A 17,494-nucleotide genomic window follows, 5' to 3' on the forward strand; every position below is an offset into this window, starting at 1 on the left:
GAAGTATGACTCATTTATAGTAAGGGGTTCTAACAGATACCCACAGTGGATGCCCACTAGGTTTGCGCCGAAAAGACAAAAAAAATAAGAAGTCCACAACAACTTAGGATAGAGAGTAAAAAGAATATGGAGCAAAACAATCAGGGGAAACCAAAACTCAGGATTATTTCAAATGTACAAAGGTTGAGCTCCAAATCACACCTCAGCTGACGTGAAGTGTAGCTCTCCCAACATCAAGCTCAATTAGAGCACTGTGCCTGCCACTCTTACATAACACCTGGGCCAGCCACTCTTACATAACACCTGGGCCAGCCACTCTTACATAACACCTGGGCCAGCCACTCTTAAATAACACCTGGGCCAGCCACTCTTACATAACACCTGGGCCAGCCACTCTTACATAACACCTGGGCCAGCCACTCTTACATAACACCTGGGCCAGCCACTCTTACATAACACCTGGGCCAGCCACTCTTACATAACACCTGGGCCTGCCACTCTTACATAACACCTGGGCCAGCCACTGGGCCTGCCACTCTTACATAACAAAATATCACTCTTACATAACACCTGGGCCAGCCACTCTTACATAACACCTGGGCCAGCCACTCTTACATAACACCTGGGCCAGCCACTGCCCTTACATAACACCTGGGCCAGCCACTCTTACATAACACCTAACCAGCCACTCTTAGCCATAACACCTGGGCCAGCCACTCTTACATAACACCTGGGCCAGCCACTCTTAACATAACACCTGGGCCAGCCACTCTTACATAACACCTGGGCCAGCCACTCTTACATAACACCTGGGCCAGCCACTCTTACTGGGGATAACACCTGGGGCCAGCGAGATCTGGATCACCTGGGCTTAAATAACACCTGGGCCAGCCACTCTCTGCCAGACATAACACCTGGGCCAGCCACTCTTAGCTAAATAACACCTGGGCCAGCCACTCTTACATAACACCTGGGCCAGCCACTAAAAACACCTCTTACATAACACCTGGGCCAGCCACTCTTACATAACACCTGGGCCAGCCACTCTTCACATAACACCTGGGCCAGCCACTCTTAAATAACACCTGGGCCAGCCACTCTTATCACATAACACCTGGGCCTGCCACTCTTAAATAACACCTGGGCCAGCCGCTCTTACATAACACCTGGGCCAGCCGCTCCTTAAATAACACCTGGGCCAGCCGCTCTTAAACAACACCTGGGCCAGCTAAATATCACCTCTTCCTAAAATAACACCTGGGCCAGCCGCTCTTAAATAACACCTGGGCCACTCCTAAATATCACCTGGGCTCTCTACATAACACCTGGGCCAGCCTAAATTCTCTTAAATAACACCTGGGCCATGCCGCTCTTAAATAACACCTGGGCCTGCCCTCTTAAATAACACCTGGGCCTGCCCCTCTTAAATAAGAACTGGGCCTGCCACTCCTAAATATCACCTGGGCCTGCCACTCCTAAATATCACCTGGGCCTGCCACTCCTAAATATCACCTGGGCCTGCCACTCCTAAATATCACCTGGGCCTGCCACTCCTAAATAGCACCTGGGCCTGCCACTCCTAAATATCACCTGGGCCTGCCACTCCTAAATAGCACCTGGGCCTGCCACTCCTAAATAGCAACTGGGCCTGCCACTCCTAAATAGCAACCTGGGCCTGCCACTCCTAAATGTCTGGGCCTGCCACTCCTAAATATCACCTGGGCCTGCCACTCCTAAATATCACCTGGGCCTGCCACTCCTAAATATCACCTGGGCCTGCCACCTGGGCCTAAATATCACCTGGGCCTGCCACTCCTAAATATCACCTGGGCCTGCCACTCCTAAATATCACCTGGGCCTGCCACTGGGCCTAAATATCACCTGGGCCTGCCACTCCTAAATATCACCTGGGCCTGCCACTCCTAAATATCACCTGGGCCTGCCACTCCTAAATATCACCTGGGCCTGCCACTCCTAAATATCACCTGGGCCTGCCACTCCTAAATATCACCTGGGCCTGCCACTCCTAAATATCACCTGGGCCTGCCACTCCTAAATATCACTGCCCTAAATATCACCTGGGCCTGCCACTCCTAAATATCACCTGGGCCTGCCACTCCTAAATATCACCTGGGCCTGCCACTCCTAAATATCACCTGGGCCTGCCACTCCTAAATATCACCTGGGCCTGCCACCTGGGCCTGCCACTAAATATCACCTGGGCCTGCCACTCCTAAATATCACCTGGGCCTGCCACTCCTTAAAAACAACTCCTATCACCTGGGCCTGCCACCACTGGGCCTGCCAAATATCACCTGGGCCTGCCACTCCTAAATATCACCTGGGCCTGCCACTCCTAAATATCACCTGGGCCTGCCACTCCTAAATATCACCTGGGCCTGCCACTCCTCAAATATCACCTGGGCCTGCCACTCCTAAATATCACCTGGGCCTGCCACTCCTAAATATCACCTGGGCCTGCCACTCTTAAAAAATCACCTGGGCCTGCCACCTGGGCCTGCCAAATATCACCTGGGCCTGCCACTCCTAAATATCAAATATCACCTGGGCCTGCCACTCCTAAATATCACCTGGGCCTGCCACTCCTAAATATCACCTGGGCCTGCCACTCCTAAATATCACCTGGGCCTGCCACTCCTAAATATCACCTGGGCCTGCCACTCCTAAATATCACCTGGGCCTGCCACTCCTAAATATCACCTGGGCCTGCCACTCTAAATATCACCTGGGCCTGCCACTCCTAAATATCACCTGGGCCTGCCACTCCTAAATATCACCTGGGCCTGCCACTCCTAAATATCACCTGGGCCTGCCACTCCTAAATATCACCTGGGCCACTCCTAAATATCACCCTGCCACTCCTAAATATCACCTGGGCCTGCCACTCCTAAATATCACCTGGGCCTGCCACTCCTAAATATCACCTGGGCCTGCCACTCCTAAATATCACCTGGGCCTGCCACTCCTAAATATCACCTGGGCCTGCCACTCCTAAATATCACCTGGGCCACTCCTAAATATCACCTGGGCCACTCCTAAATATCACCTGGGCCTGCCACTCCTAAATATCACCTGGGCCTGCCACTCCTAAATATCACCTGGGCCTGCCACTCCTAAATATCACCTGGGCCTGCCACTCCTAAATATCACCTGGGCCTGCCACTCCTAAATATCACCTGGGCCTGCCACTCCTAAATATCACCTGGGCCTGCCACTCCTAAATATCACCTGGGCCTGCCACTCCTAAATATCACCTGGGCCTGCCACTCTTAAAAAACACCTGGGCCTGCCACTCCTAAATATCACCTGGGCCTGCCACTCCTAAATATCACCTGGGCCTGCCACTCCTAAATATCACCTGGGCCTGCCACTCCTAAATATCACCTGGGCCTGCCACTCCTAAATATCACCTGGGCCTGCCACTCCTAAATATCACCTGGGCCTGCCACTCCTAAATATCACCTGGGCCTGCCACTCCTAAATATCACCTGGGCCTGCCACTCTTAAAAAACACCTGGGCCTGCCACTCCTAAATATCACCTGGGCCTGCCACTCCTAAATATCACCTGGGCCTGCCACTCCTAAATATCACCTGGGCCTGCCACTCCTAAATATCACCTGGGCCTGCCACTCCTAAATATCACCTGGGCCTGCCACTCCTAAATATCACCTGGGCCTGCCACTCCTAAATATCACCTGGGCCTGCCACTCCTAAATATCACCTGGGCCTGCCACTCCTAAATATCACCTGGGCCTGCCACTCCTAAACTCCTAAATATCATCACCTGGGCCTGCCACTCCTAAATATCACCTGGGCCTGCCACTCCTAAATATCACTCACCTGGGCCTGCCACTCCTAAATATCACCTGGGCCTGCCACTCCTAAATATCACCTGGGCCTGCCACCTGGGCCTGCCACTCCTAAATATCACCTGGGCCTGCCACTCCTAAATATCACCTGGGCCTGCCACTCCTAAATATCACCTGGGCCTGCCACTCCTAAATATCACCTGGGCCTGCCACTCCTAAATATCACCTGGGCCTGCCACTCCTAAAAATCACCTGGGCCTGCCACTCCTAAATATCACCTGGGCCTGCCACTCCTAAATATCACCTGGGCCTGCCACTCCTAAATATCACCTGGGCCTGCCACTCCTAAATATCACCTGGGCCTGCCACTCCTAAATATCACCTGGGCCTGCCACTCCTAAATATCACCTGGGCCTGCCACTCCTAAAATCATGCCATAAATATCACCTGGGCCTGCCACTCCTAAATATCACCTGGGCCTAAATATCACCTGGGCCTAAATATCACCTGGGCCTGCCACTCCTAAATATCACCTGGGGCCACTCCTAAATATCACCTTGCCACTCCTAAATATCACCTGGGCCTGCCACTCCTAAATATCACCTGGGCCTGCCACTCCTAAATATCACCTGGGCCTGCCACTCCTAAATATCACCTGGGCCTGCCACTCCTAAATATCACCTGGGCTTGCCACTCCTAAATATCACCTGGGCCTGCCACTCCTAAATATCACCTGGGCCTGCCACTCCTAAATATCACCTGGGCCTGCCACTCCTAAATATCACCTGGGCCTGCCACTCCTAAATATCACCTGGGCCTGCCACTCCTAAATATCACCTGGGCCTGCCACTCCTAAATATCACCTGGGCCTGCCACTCCTAAATATCACCTGGGCCTGCCACTCCTAAATATCACCTGGGCCTGCCACTCCTAAATATCACCTGGGCCTGCCACTCCTAAATATCACCTGGGCCACTCCTAAATATCACCTGGGCCTGCCACTCCTAAATATCACCTGGGCCTGCCACTCCTAAATATCACCTGGGCCTGCCACTCCTAAATATCACCTGGGCCTGCCACTAAATATCACCTGGGCCTGCCACTCCTAAATATCACCTGGGCCTGCCACTCCTAAATATCACCTGGGCCTGCCACTCCTAAATATCACCTGGGCCTGCCACTCCTAAATATCACCTGGGCCTGCCACTCCTAAATATCACCTGGGCCTGCCACTCCTAAATATCACCTGGGCCTGCCCTCCCTAAATATCCCCTGGGCCTGCCACTCCTAAATATCACCTGGGCCTGCCACTCCTAAATATCACCTGGGCCTGCCACTCCTAAATATCACCTGGGCCTGCCACTCCTAAATATCACCTGGGCCTGCCACTCCTAAATATCACCTGGGCCTGCCACTCCTAAATATCACCTGGGCCTGCCACTCCTAAATATCACCTGGGCCTGCCACTCCTAAATATCACCTGGGCCTGCCACTCCTAAATATCACCTGGGCCTGCCACTCCTAAATATCACCTGGGCCTGCCACTCCTAAATATCACCTGGGCCTGCCACTCCTAAATATCACCTGGGCCTGCCACTCCTAAATATCACCCGTAGCAAGCGCTCCAGCAGGTATATCTCACTAGCCATCACCTCCTTTGGCAGCATTTCCTTCCAGTTCTCTGCTGCCAATGACTGGGATGAATTGCATATATCGCTGAAGTTGGAGATTTATATCTCCATCACTAACTTTAAACATCAGCTATCTGAGCAGCTAACCGATCGCTTCAGCTTTACACAGCCCATCTGTAAATAGCCCATCCAATCTATCTACCTCATCCCCATATTGCTTTTATTTACTTCTCTGCTCCTTTGCACACCAGTATTTCCACTTGCACATCATCATCTGCACATCTATCACTCCAGTGTTAATTTGCTAAACTGTAATTACTTCGCTACTATCGCATATTTATTGCCTTACCTCCTCATACCATTTGCACACACTGTATATAGACTTAATTTTGAGAACTTGTTCTCAACTGGCCTACCTGGAAAAAAATAAAGTAAATTACTCTTGGTTTTATTGTTTATCATCATTACTGTTTGTTACATTGTTTAGTAGCTACTTTTTGTTTCCGTTTGCCAACATGCCAAATATAATATTGTTTTGCATAATATAATATATTTCTATAATATAGAATTACCATTGGTTTTGGTGTTTAGCATCATTACCGTTGATTATATTCTTAGAATCATTACCATTGATTATATTCTTTGAATCATTACCATTGATTGTATTCTTAGAATCATTACCATTGATTGTATTCTTAGAATCATTACCATTGATTATATTCTTAGAATCATTACCATTGATTATATTCTTAGAATCATTACCATTGATTATATTCTTAGAATCATTACCATTGATTATATTCTTTGAATCATTACCATTGATTGTATTCTTAGAATCATTACCATTGATTGTATTCTTAGAATCATTACCATTGATTGTATTCTTAGAAGCATTACCATTGATTATATTCTTAGAATCATTACCATTGATTGTATTCTTAGAATCATTACCATTGTTTGTATTCTTAGAATCATTACCATTGATTATATTCTTAGAATCATTACCATTGATTATATTCTTAGAATCATTACCATTGATTGTATTCTTAGAATCATTACCATTGATTGTATTCTTAGAATCATTACCATTGATTGTATTCTTAGAATCATTACCATTGATTGTATTCTTAGAATCATTACCATTGATTGTATTCTTAGAATCATTACCATTGATTGTATTCTTAGAATCATTACCATTGATTATATTCTTAGAATCATTACCATTGATTATATTCTTATATTACCATTGATTATATTCTTAGAATCATTACCATTGATTATATTCTTAGAATCATTACCATTGATTATATTCTTAGAATCATTACCATTGATTATATTCTTAGAATCATTACCATTGATTATATTCTTAGAATCATTACCATTGATTATATTCTTAGAATCATTACCATTGATTATATTCTTAGAATCATTACCATTGATTATATTCTTAGAATCATTACCATTGATTATATTCTTAGAATCATTACCATTGATTATATTCTTAGAATCATTACCATTGATTATATTCTTAGAATCATTACCATTGATTGTATTCTTAGAATCATTACCATTGATTGTATTCTTAGAATCATTACCATTGATTATATTCTTAGAATCATTACCATTGATTATATTCTTAGAATCATTACCATTGATTATATTCTTAGAATCATTACCATTGATTATATTCTTAGAATCATTACCATTGATTGTATTCTTAGAATCATTACCATTGATTATATTCTTAGAATCATTACCATTGATTATATTCTTAGAATCATTACCATTGATTGTATTCTTAGAATCATTACCATTGATTGTATTCTTAGAATCATTACCATTGATTATATTCTTAGAATCATTACCATTGATTATATTCTTAGAATCATTACCATTGATTGTATTCTTAGAATCATTACCATTGATTATATTCTTAGAATCATTACCATTGATTATATTCTTAGAATCATTACCATTGATTATATTCTTAGAATCATTACCATTGATTATATTCTTAGAATCATTACCATTGATTATATTCTTAGAATCATTACCATTGATTATATTCTTAGAATCATTACCATTGATTATATTCTTAGAATCATTACCATTGATTATATTCTTAGAATCATTACCATTGATTGTATGGTTTATTATCTTTACCATTTGTTATATTATCTAACACCATTACAGTTTCTTTCCTTTTCTATCATTACCATTGGTTATACTATTTAGTATCTCTACCGTTTATTATCTCTACCATTGGTTATATTATTTAGTGTCTCTACCGTTGGTTATATTGTTTAGTATCTCTACCGTTGGTTACATTATTTAGTATCTCTACCGTTGGTTACATTGTTTAGTATCTCTACTGTTGGTTACATTGTTTAGTATCTCTACCGTTGGTTATATTGTTTAGTATCTCTACCGTTGGTTATATTATTTAGTATCTCTACCGTTGGTTACATTGTTTAGTATCTCTACCGTTGGTTATATTATTTAGTATCTCTACCGTTGGTTATATTGTTTAGTATCTCTACCGTTGGTTACATTATTTAGTATCTCTACTGTTGGTTACATTATTTATTATCTCTACCATTGGTTATATTATTTAGTATCTCTACTGTTGGTTACATTGTTTAGTATCTCTACCGTTGGTTATATTATTTAGTATCTCTACCGTTGGTTATATTGTTTAGTATCTCTACCGTTGGTTACATTATTTAGTATCTCTACCGTTGGTTATATTGTTTAGTATCTCTACCATTGGTTACATTATTTAGTATCTCTACCGTTGGTTACATTGTTTAGTATCTCTACTGTTGGTTACATTGTTTAGTATCTCTACCGTTGGTTATATTATTTAGTATCTCTTCCGTTGGTTATATTGTTTAGTATCTCTACCGTTGGTTACATTGTTTAGTATCTCTACCGTTGGTTACATTATTTAGTATCTCTACCGTTGGTTATATTGTTTAGTATCTCTACCGTTGGTTACATTATTTAGTATCTCTACTGTTGGTTACATTGTTTTATCTCTTATTTAGTATCTCTACCGTTGGTTACATTGTTTAGTATCTCTACCGTTGGTTACATTATTTAGTATCTCTACCGTTGGTTATATTGTTTAGTATCTCTACCGTTGGTTATATTATTTAGTATCTCTTCCGTTGGTTACATTATTTATTATCTCTACCATTGGTTATATTATTTAGTATCTCTACTGTTGGTTACATTGTTTAGTATCTCTACCGTTGGTTATATTATTTAGTATCTCTACCGTTGGTTATATTGTTTAGTATCTCTACCGTTGGTTATATTGTTTAGTATCTCTACCGTTGGTTATATTGTTTAGTATCTCTACCGTTGGTTATATTGTTTAGTATCTCTACCGTTGGTTATATTGTTTAGTATCTCTACCGTTGGTTACATTGTTTAGTATCTCTACCGTTGGTTATATTATTTAGTATCTCTACCGTTGGTTATATTGTTTAGTATCTCTACCGTTGGTTATATTATTTAGTATCTCTACCATTGGTTACATTATTTATTATCTCTACCGTTGGTTACATTGTTTAGTATCTCTACCGTTGGTTATATTATTTAGTATCTCTACCCTTGGTTATATTGTTTAGTATCTCTACCGTTGGTTATATTGTTTAGTATCTCTACCGTTGGTTACATTATTTAGTATCTCTACCGTTGGTTATATTGTTTAGTATCTCTACCGTTGGTTACATTATTTATTATCTCTACCGTTGGTTATATTATTTAGTATCTCTACCGTTGGTTACATTATTTATTATCTCTACCGTTGGTTACATTATTTAGTATCTCTACCGTTGGTTACATTGTTTAGTATCATTACTGCTGGTTATATTATTTAGTATCATTAGCTTTGGTTATATTATTTAGTATCATTAGCTTTGGTTACATTATTTAGTATCTCTACCGTTGGTTACATTATTTAGTATCTCTACTGTTGGTTACATTATTTAGTATCTCTACCGTTGGATATATTATTTAGTATCATTGGCTTTGGTTATATTGTTTAGTATCTCGACCGTTGGATATATTGTTTAGTGTAATTATCAATATTGTATTATTATGAAAGATAAGTGTTATTATTATTTAATACTTTATAAATGTCCCATGGTGTGTTATTATTAAATATATATGTCCCACTTATTATTTTTATTAAATATATATGTCCATTTAATATTATTATTAAAAATATATAACCCATTTATTATTAGACGTATATGTGTCACGACTTTCACCAAAGTTATTTCCACTCCTTGTTCGGGCAGTGTTTGGCGGTCGGCATCACCGGTCTTCTTTGCCATCGTCGATCCACTTTTCATTTCCAATTGTTTTGTCTTGTTTTCCTCCACACATGATTTCCCTTTCCCTCATTAAGTGTTGTGTATTTAACCCTCTGTCCCCCCCCTTGTCCTTGTGTGGAATTGTTTGTTTGATAAGTGCTTGTGCGCACTATGTTTCTGGTGCACGTCGGGTTTTGTACCCATGTATGTTATTGCCATTGGTTTTGAAATTAAACTGCTCCGGCTATTACCTATTTCTGCTCCCCTGCGACTGACTTCACTGCCACCAGTTCTGCAACCCTTACAATATGTCCCTATTATTATTACATGTAGCATTATTAATAAATATATATGTCCCACATAGTATTATTATGAAACATATATGTCCCATTTATTATTAATGGGACATATATCGTTCCAGTACTCTGCTGCCTGTGACTGGAACAAATTGCAAAAATCGCTGAAGTTGGAGACTTTTATCTCCCTCACCAACTTCAAACATCAGCTAGCTGAGCAGCTAACCGATCGCTGCAGCTGTACATAATCTATTGGTAAATAGCACACCCATTTTCACCTACCTCATCCCCACAGTTTTTATTCATTTACTTTTCTGCTCTTTTGCACACCAATATCTCTACCTGTACATGATCATCTGATCATTTATCACTCCAGTGTTAATCTGCAATATTGTAATTATTCGCCTACCTCCTCATGCCTTTTGCACACATTGTATATAGACTCCCCTTTTTTCTCTGTGTTACTGACTTGTTAATCGTTTACTCCATGTGTAACTCTGTGTTGTCTGTTCACACTGCTATGCTTTATCTTGGCCAGGTCGCAGTTGCAAATGAGAACCTGTTCTCAACTAGCCTACCTGGTTAAATAAAGGTGAAAAAAAAAAATATATATATATATACGTTCCATGTATTATTAATAAATATATACGTTCCATTTATTATTGTCCCATTTATTATTAATAAATATATACGTTCTATTTATTATTATGTCCCATTTATTGTCATCTACAAGACCCTGCTCGGTAAAGTCTCCCCTTATCTCAGCTCGCTGGTCACCATAGCATCTCCCACCTGTAGCACACGCTCCAGCAGGTATATCTCTCTAGTCACCCACAAAACCAATTCTTTCTTTAGCCGCCTCTCCTTCCAGTTCTCTGCTGCCAATGACTGGAACGAACTACAAAAATCTATGAAATTGGAAACACTTATCTCCCTCACTAGCTTTAAGCACCAACTGTCAGAGCAGCTCACAAATTACTGCACCTGTACATAGCCCACCTATAATTTAGCCCAAACAACTACCTCTTTCCCTACTGTATTTATTTATTTTATTTATTTATTTTGCTACTTTGCACCCCATTATTTTTATTTCTACTTTGCACATTCTTCCACTGCAAATCTACCATTCCAGTGTTTTACTTGCTATATTGTATTTACTTTGCCACCATGGCCTTTTTTTGCCTTTACCTCACCTCATTTGCTCACATCGTATATAGACTTGTTTATACTGTATTATTGACTGTATGTTTGTTTTAGTCCATGTGTAACTCTGTGTCGTTGTATGTGTCGAACTGCTTTGCTTTATCTTGGCCAGGTCGCAATTGTAAATGAGAACTTGTTCTCAACTTGCCTACCTGGTTAAATAAAGGTGAAATAAAATAAATACAATTGTGCCTTGAAACAATCCTATCTCGATGCTCTACGGACAATTCCTTTGACCTCATGGCTTGGTGTTTTCTCTGACATGCACTGTGGGACCTTATATAGACAGGTGTGAGCCGTTCCAAATCGTGTCCAATCAATTAAAGTTACCACATGTGGACTCCAATCAAGTTGTATAAACATCTCAAGGATGATCAATGGAAACAGGATGCACCTGAGCTCAATAGCTCATAGCAAAGAGTCTGAATACTTATGTAAATAAGGCATTAGTGTTTTTTGTTTTTTTATACATTTGTAAACATAAAAAAAAAACGTTTTTTTGCTTTGTCATTATGGGGTATTGTGTGTCGATTGATGAGGATTTTTTAAAATCAATTTTAGAATGAGGCTGTAATGTAATAAAATGTGGAAAATGTCAAGTGGTCTAACGTAGACACAGGGAGTCAGGAAGCAGGTGCAGTTAGTGATAACAAACCTGGCGTGAAACAAAACGAGAAGCGTCTGACATAGAAACATAAACAATACCACCTGATGACTGATAGCGAAAGTGCTACGTAAAGAGTGAGTAATCAAGGGAGTAATGAAGTCCAGGTGTGACTGATAATGAGACGCAGGTGTGAGTATTGATGGTTGCCAGGTGTGGATAAAGATGGGTTGCCCCATTTAGTATTATAGCTTCAAGCCTGTTTCTGGAGAGATAAGCTTCTATAGGTTATAGCTCCAAGCCTGTTCCTGGAGAGATACCGTCCTGTAGGTTTTAACTCCAACCCTGTTCCTGAAGAGATAAGCTCCTATAGGTTATAACTCCAACCCTGTTCCTGGAGAGATAAGCTCCTGTAGGTTTTAACTCCAACCCTGTTCCTGGAGAGATACCGTCCTGTAGGTTATAACTTCAACCCTGTTTCTGGAGAGATAACCTCCTATAGGTTATAACTCCAACCCTGTTCCTGAAGAGATAAGCTCCTATAGGTTATAACTCCAACCCTGTTCCTGGAGAGATAAGCTCCTATAGGTAAGCTATAACTCCAACCCTGTTTCTGGAGAGATAACCTACTATAGGTTATAACTCCAACCATGTTCCTGGAGAGATAAGCTCCTATAGGTTATAACTCCAACCCTGTTCCTGGAGAGATACCCTCCTGTAGGTTATAACTCCAACCCTGTTTCTGGAGAGATAAGCTCCTGTAGGTTATAACTCCAACCCTGTTCCTGGAGAGATAAGCTCCTATAGGTTATAACTCCAACCCTGTTTCTGGAGAGATAAGCTCCTGTAGGTTATAACTCCAACCCTGTTCCTGGAGAGATAAGCTCCTGTAGGTTATAACTCCAACCCTGTTCCTGGAGAGATAAGCTCCTGTAGGTTATAACTCCAACCCTGTTCCTGGAGAGATAAGCTCCTGTAGGTTATAACTCCAACCCTGTTCCTGGAGAGATAACCTCCTATAGGTCATAACTCCAACCCTCTTTCTGGAGAGATACCCTCCTATAGGTCATAACTCCAACCCTGTTTCTGGAGAGATAACCTCCTATAGGTTATAACTCCAACCCTCTTTCTGGAGAGATACCCTCCTATAGGTCATAACTCCAACCCTGTTTCTGGAGAGATAAGCTCCTATAGGTTATAACTCCAACCCTGTTTCTGGAGAGATAAGCTCCTGTAGGTTATAACTCCAAACCTGTTCCTGGAGAGATAAGCTCCTGTAGGTTATAACTCCAACCCTGTTCCTGGAGAGATAAGCTCCTGTAGGTTATAACTCCAACCCTGTTCCTGGAGAGATAAGCTCCTGTAGGTTATAACTCCAACCCTGTTCCTGGAGAGATAACCTCCTATAGGTCATAACTCCAACCCTCTTTCTGGAGAGATACCCTCCTATAGGTCATAACTCCAACCCTGTTTCTGGAGAGATAACCTCCTATAGGTTATAACTCCAACCCTCTTTCTGGAGAGATACCCTCCTATAGGTCATAACTCCAACCCTGTTTCTGGAGAGATAACCTCCTATAGGTTATAACTCCAACCCTCTTTCTGGAGAGATACCCTCCTATAGGTCATAACTTCAACCCTGTTTCTGGAGAGATAACCTCCTATAGGTTATAACTCCAACCCTGTTCCTGGAGAGATACCCTCCTATAGGTCATAACTCCAACCCTGTTTCTGGAGAGATAAGCTCCTGTAGGTTATAACTCCAACCCTGTTCCTGGAGAGATAAGCTCCTGTAGGTTATAACTCCAACCCTGTTCCTGAAGAGATAAGCTCCTATAGGTTATAACTCCAACCCTGTTCCTGGAGAGATAAGCTCCTGTAGGTTTTAACTCCAACCCTGTTCCTGGAGAGATACCGTCCTGTAGGTTATAACTTCAACCCTGTTTCTGGAGAGATAACCTCCTATAGGTTATAACTCCAACCCTCTTTCTGGAGAGATACCCTCCTATAGGTCATAACTCCAACCCTGTTTCTGGAGAGATAACCTCCTATAGGTTATAACTCCAACCCAGTTCCTGGAGAGATAACCTCCTATAGGTCATAACTCCAACCCTGTTCCTGGAGAGATACCCTCCTATAGGTTATAACTCCAACCCTGTTTCTGGAGAGATAAGCTCCTGTAGGTTATAACTCCAACCCTGTTCCTGGAGAGATAAGCTCCTATAGGTTATAACTCCAACCCTGTTCCTGGAGAGATACCCTCCTATAGGTTATAACTCCAACCCTGTTTCTGGAGAGATAAGCTCCTGTAGGTTATAACTCCAACCCTGTTCCTGGAGAGATAAGCTCCTATAGGTTTGAACTCCAACCTTTTTCCTGGAGAGATACCCTCATGTAGGTTAACTCCAACCCTTGGCACATCTAACCATCTGGATTTTGCCCATTCAAGGCAAAACTGATCTTATTTGGGTTATAGGGTAGCCTAGTGGTTAGAGCGTTGGACTAGTAACCGCAAGGTTGCAAGTTCAAACCCCTGAGCTGACAAGGTACAAATCTGTCGTTCTGACCCTGAACAGGCAGTTAACCCACTGTTCCTAGGCCGTCAAGAATTTGTTCTTAACTGACTTGCCTAGTTAAATAAAGGTTATATATATTTAGGGGCTTCATAACAAAAGGGGTGAATACATATGCATGGACTATTTTGTGTATGTCCATTGCATGACATCCAAATAACAATCCATTGAAATTACAGGATGTAATGTCAAGGGGGTGAATACTGTAACAGACAGTACAGGAACAGGACACCACCAGACTTTTACAACAATTAAAACACTCAAACAGACCCTTATCTCCCTCCATCTAAACCCAATCAGTTATAGAGTCATTACTGTTCATATCCATCATTCATAATAACGTAAAATGAAGTTGTTGATTTTAGACAAGGATCAGTCGTCAAAGCACAGCTCAGAAGTGCTCTTGGGACACAGTTTATTTGTATTTATTTTTTATTTAACCTTTATTTGACTAGGCAAGTCAGTTAAGAACACATTCTTATTTACAATGACGGCCTACCCTGGCCAAACCAGGTCGACTTTGGGCCAGTTGTGCGCCGCCCTATGAGGCTACCAATCACAGCCAGATGTGATAAAGTCTGGATTTGAACCAGGGACTGTAGTGATAACTCTTGCACTGAGATTCAGTGCCTTAGACCACTGCGGCACTCGGGAGCCCAAAAGTTTTAGTTTAAAGTTGTAGTATAATAACTGAGTGTGTTTAAGGCAAACCCAGATGACGTACGGTATATATTTAAGACAAATAAATGCTCTTTAGTTCAGGAGTAATAGGAGTTCAGGAGTTCATTGAAAAATATTGAATAGAAAAAACACAACATGATGCCTGAAAAATTTCTCACAAGGAAAGCATTTATCGTTTGTTTCCCAAATGGCACCCTACTCCCTATGTAGTGCACTAATGTTAACCAAGGCCCATAAGGAATAGGGTGCCATTTGGGACAAGAGCATAGAAACACTCATTAAGGGTCTGTGGAGTGGCTGGTTGGGAAACAGCGCTACAGGGATGCTGTACACAACCAGAAACAGAATCATTGAGGAAATGCTCTGGGAGACCGTCTGTAACTAGTTACTGCAGAGGAGAACAGGCTTTTTTCTCTCTCCCTCTACACTTGACTTTCAAGAAGGAAAGGCTTTCTGAGGCATAACTGCTATTTGTTGAAGGTTTCACTGACCAGTTTCAATTCTCTATAGTCTTCCACCTTTTATTATGTACTCCTCTCTATAGTCGACCACCTTTTATTATGTACACCTCTATATAGTCGACCACCTTTTATTATGTACTCCTCTCTATAGTCTTCCACCTTTTATTTACTCCTCTCTATAGTCGACCACCTTTTATTATGTACTCCTCTCTATAGTCTTCCACCTTTTATTTACTCCTCTCTATAGTCTTCCACCTTTTATTATGTACTCCTCTCTATAGTCGACCACCTTTTATTATGTACTCCTCTCTATAGTCGACCACCTTTTATTATTTACTCCTCTCTATAGTCGACCACCTTTTATTATGTACTCCTCTCTATAGTCGACCACCTTTTATTATGTACTCCTCTCTATAGTCGACCACCTTTTATTATGTACTCCTCTCTATAGTCGACCACCTTTTATTATGTACTCCTCTCTATAGTCGACCACCTTTTATTATGTACTCCTCTCTATAGTCGACCACCTTTTATTATGTACTCCTCTCTATAGTCGACCACCTTTTATTATGTACTCCTCTCTATAGTCGACCACCTTTTATTATGTACTCCTCTCTATAGTCGACCACCTTTTATTATGTACTCCTCTCTATAGTCTACCACCTTTTATTATGTACTCCTCTCTATAGTCGACCACCTTTTATTATGTACTCCTCTCTATAGTCTTCCACCTTTTATTTACTCCTCTCTATAGTCGTCCACCTTTTATTATGTACTCCTCTCTATAGTCTTCCACCTTTTATTTACTCCTCTCTATAGTCTTCCACCTTTTATTATGTACTCCTCTCTATAGTCGACCACCTTTTATTATGTACTCCTCTCTATAGTCGACCACCACCTTTTATTATTTACTCCTTCTCTATAGTCGACCACCTTTTATTATGTACTCCTCTCTATAGTCGACCACCTTTTATTATGTACTCCTCTCTATAGTCGACCACCTTTTATTATGTACTCCTCTCTATAGTCGACCACCTTTTATTATGTACTCCTCTCTATAGTCGACCACCTTTTATTATGTACTCCTCTCTATAGTCGACCACCTTTTATTATGTACTCCTCTCTCGACCACCCTCTCTATAGTCGACCACCTTTTATTATGTACTCCTCTCTATAGTCGACCACCTTTTATTATGTACTCCTCTCTATAGTCGACCACCTTTTATTATGTACTCCTCTATAGTCGACCACCTTTTATTATGTACTCCTCTCGACCACCTTTTATTATGTACTCCTCTCTATAGTCGACCACCTTTTATTATGTACTCCTCTCTATAGTCGACCACCTTTTTATTATGTACTCCTCTCTATAGTCGACCACCTTTTATTATGTACTCGACCACCCTCTCTATAGTCGACCACCTTTTATTATGTACTATTATGTACTCCTCCTCTCTATAGTCGTACTCCTCTCACCTTTTATTATGTACTCCTCTCTATAGTCGACCACCTTTTATTATGTACTCCTCTCTATAGTCGACCACCTTTTATTATGTACTCCTCTCTATAGTCGACCACCTTTTATTATGTACTCTTCTCTTGTTCTGCTGAAAGCTAACGGCTCAGTTAAAGAGATGGAAAAAATGTCTCTCCAGCTCTTGGCTGAAGGAATTAGATTTCTCCCAGCAGTGAACAGCTGTCTTGCTTTATACAAGCATGAAGTCAGAGAATCGCCCATCAGCCCCCTCTCCAATCAATCACCCTACAGACGTTTCATGCGACAGATGGACAAGCAGACTGCATCCTAAATAGCACCCTATTTCTTAGGAGCCCTGGTCAGAAGTAGTGCACTACATTGGGAATAGGGCTCTGGTCAACAGTAGTGCACT

At 41.5% G+C, this 17,494-nt stretch overlaps 1 long non-coding RNA gene across 2 annotated transcripts; it reads right to left on the bottom strand.

Annotated features, from left to right (window-relative positions):
* Window positions 1-15,878: 15,878 nt before the first annotated feature.
* Window positions 15,879-17,199, bottom strand: LOC127924915 (uncharacterized). 2 transcript variants are annotated; one of them, XR_008119235.1, is made up of 4 exons: window positions 17,082-17,192; window positions 16,757-16,824; window positions 16,539-16,708; window positions 15,879-16,234 (listed from the first exon to the last, which is right to left on the bottom strand). It is a non-coding gene; the product is annotated as an uncharacterized LOC127924915 (long non-coding RNA). The 2 variants fall into 2 exon arrangements; XR_008119236.1 differs by lacking the exon at window positions 16,757-16,824 and having other exon boundaries at window positions 17,082-17,199.
* Window positions 17,200-17,494: the final 295 nt, after the last annotated feature.

Source organism: Oncorhynchus keta, unplaced genomic scaffold, assembly GCF_023373465.1.
Source record: "Oncorhynchus keta strain PuntledgeMale-10-30-2019 unplaced genomic scaffold, Oket_V2 Un_contig_473_pilon_pilon, whole genome shotgun sequence".
Classification (NCBI taxonomy): domain Eukaryota; kingdom Metazoa; phylum Chordata; class Actinopteri; order Salmoniformes; family Salmonidae; genus Oncorhynchus; species Oncorhynchus keta.